The 2,712-nt window shown below is 44.5% G+C and overlaps 1 non-coding gene across 1 annotated transcript; it reads left to right on the plus strand.

The window, feature by feature from the left end:
- The first annotated feature begins 1,848 nt into the window (after positions 1-1,848).
- On the plus strand, positions 1,849-1,932 carry trnas-cga (transfer RNA serine (anticodon CGA)). Its single transcript has one exon. It is a non-coding gene; the product is annotated as a tRNA-Ser (tRNA).
- Positions 1,933-2,712: the final 780 nt, after the last annotated feature.

Here is a 2,712-nt window from a genome sequence, read left to right on the forward strand (position 1 = left end):
CTAGCAGATAGTGATATTCCCACTCATCTGCTGTCCTTGCCCTTCCAGGTGGCAGAGGTCACGCGTTTGCAAAGCGCTGTCGAATTGCAAAGTGCTGTTGAAGGAGTTGTGGTGAGTTGCTGCAGTGTATCTTGTAGATGATACACACTGCTGCCATTGTGCTTTGGTGGCAAAGGGAGTGAATGTTTATGGTGGCGGATGGGCTGCCAATCAAGTGGGCTGCTTTGTCCTGGATGGAGTTGAGCTTCCTGAGTGCAGCTCCAATATCATTCAAGTATGTGGAGAGTATTCCATCGCACTCCTGACTTGTGTCTTGTAGATGGCAGACAGGCTTTGGGGTGTCAGGTGTTGGGTTAATCGCTGCAGAATTCCCAGCCTCGGACCCGCTGTTGTAGACACAGTATGTATGTGGCTGATTCAGTTCTGTTTCTGGTCAATGGCATCCCCCAAAATTGTTGATAGTCGGGGTTTCAGCGATCATAATTCCATTGAACTGGGGTTCCATTCCCAATGCGGTCATAATTTGTGTTATATTGGTGACCAATGGTGCACCACAGGGATCGGTGCTGGGACCCTTGCTGTTTCTTATATCAGCAGAAAAGCTGCTCAGGTGGAAAGTCCAAAATAAAAGCATCACATGTTCGAAAGATTCAGCAGATCAGGCAGCTTTTGTCGAGAAATCCTCTTCACTAAAAAAGATCTTTCTCAAACAATTGTGTTAGACTATCGCAGCTGCTTCAGTGGGACTGTGAATGTATAATGGTGAATACTCTGTGTTGTGGTCACAGCCACTCCAAATCCAGATAGAGCTTGCTTTATGTCTTAAACCGGCTGCTGCACCAACTAATGGAATGCAGCAAATAACCAATCCTTACTTCTTGAAAATGAATTTCTTCTTGATGGAGAAAAAAAACTACTGTCTCCTTTTACAGCATTTCACTTACACATGCCTGTGCTTCACGTTCCAACATTCAAACCCGCCTCTTCTCTCAGATTATTCCTTCCACTATTAACACTGACTTGCTTCCATTTCAGTTCACTGTGGCTTAGCAGACTGTAACATTCACTTTCACGGTCTTAAAGCCGTTAACATTGCTCAGTTACCACCGCTGTTTCGAGGCTGCACACGTTCCATTCACACCAATGTTCATTTGGACCTTGAACTGAGTCTATCCAATTAATGGAGAAAGAAACTGGAACACACTATCTGAAGGGGTGGTAGTGGCAGGAACACTCACAACATTTAATAAATATTTAGATGAGCACTTGAAACGCCATAGCATACAAGGCTGCGGGCCAAGTGCTCGAAATGGGATTAGAATAGATGGGTGCTTGATAGCTGGCACAGATACGATGGGCCGAAGGGCCTATTCCTGTGCTGTGCAGCTGTATATCTCTAAAGTTGATGAGGGTAGCGGTAATGTGAGTGATGTTGTGGAGATGGACTTTAAAAAGCATTTGGTGAAATACCACATAATCAACTTGTTAGAAAAATTAAAGTGATGGAATTAAAGGACCAGTGACAGCGCGGATACATAATTTTCTGAGGTACATAAAACAGAGAATAGCGAGAAGAGAAGAGGACTGACTTCCAGGGTGATGGGGAAAAGCTGGATTGTGGGATTAAACTGACTGATCTTTCAATGAGCTGGTGCAGGCTCGGTGGATCGAGAGGATTCCTTCTGTGTTGTAAACTACACTGATTCCATCATGGGAATTTTAACATACACTGGGAGATGCAACTCAACACAAGGCTCAAAGGCAATGATTCCCCAGAATATGTCTCATTTAAGCAATTGTCTAATGCATTGTACCAATGATTTAATTAGAGTAGCCAGCAGCAGCTGAGCTGTGATGGCCGAGTGGTTAAGGCGTTGGACTCGAAATCCAATGGGGAATTACCCTGCGCAGGTTCAAACCCTGCTCACAGCGGCTTTGTGTCATTTTTCTTGAGTTGACTGCTCACTTTGCTGGTTGGAAATGTTCAAATGTCTCAGTATCAATCAGAGATCGTGGATTTGTCATCAACTGAACAAAAGGCAAAAAATGTGTGAGAAATAAACAAACAAATCAGCCTATTGAAGGTGAAGAAATGGGAAAAGCAGCTAATATTGAAAGGCGTGGGTGAGCTTCACTGGTGTTCGAGTGGTGTGGGCTCAATGCATTCACTCTCGCGTTCTGGGTTCCATTCCTGGTCAGAAAGTAATCAGTCTTTTTTACTGTTATGACAACTCTCACAAACGTGACTGACATTAAAAAGAAACAGCAAATGGTTCGCAACTCGGCGGTCATAGAGTTATACAGCAGAAAAACAGGCCCTTCGGCCAATCGTGTCTGTGCCGGTCACAAAGAACCTAATTATTCTAATCCCATTTTTCAGCACTTGGCCTGCAGCCTTGTATTCTCTGCCGTTTCAAGTGCTCATCGAAATACTTGGTAAATGTTGTGAGGGTTCCTGCCTCCACCAACCCTTCAGGCAGTGTGGTCCAAATTCCAAACACCCTCTGAGTGAACTTCTTCCCTCAAATCCACTCTAAACTTCCTGCCCCCTACCTTAAATCTATGCCCCCTGGTTATTGACACCTCCGCTAAGGAAAAGGTTTCTTCCTGTCGAACCTATCAATGCCCCTCTAATTTTCTATACCTCAATCGTGTCCCCCCTCAGCCTTCTCTACTCTAAGGAAAATAACCGGAGCCATTTCAGTCTCTCTT

The sequence above is a fragment of the Heterodontus francisci genome, unplaced genomic scaffold (genome assembly GCF_036365525.1).
Source record: "Heterodontus francisci isolate sHetFra1 unplaced genomic scaffold, sHetFra1.hap1 HAP1_SCAFFOLD_526, whole genome shotgun sequence".
Lineage (NCBI taxonomy): Eukaryota > Metazoa > Chordata > Chondrichthyes > Heterodontiformes > Heterodontidae > Heterodontus > Heterodontus francisci.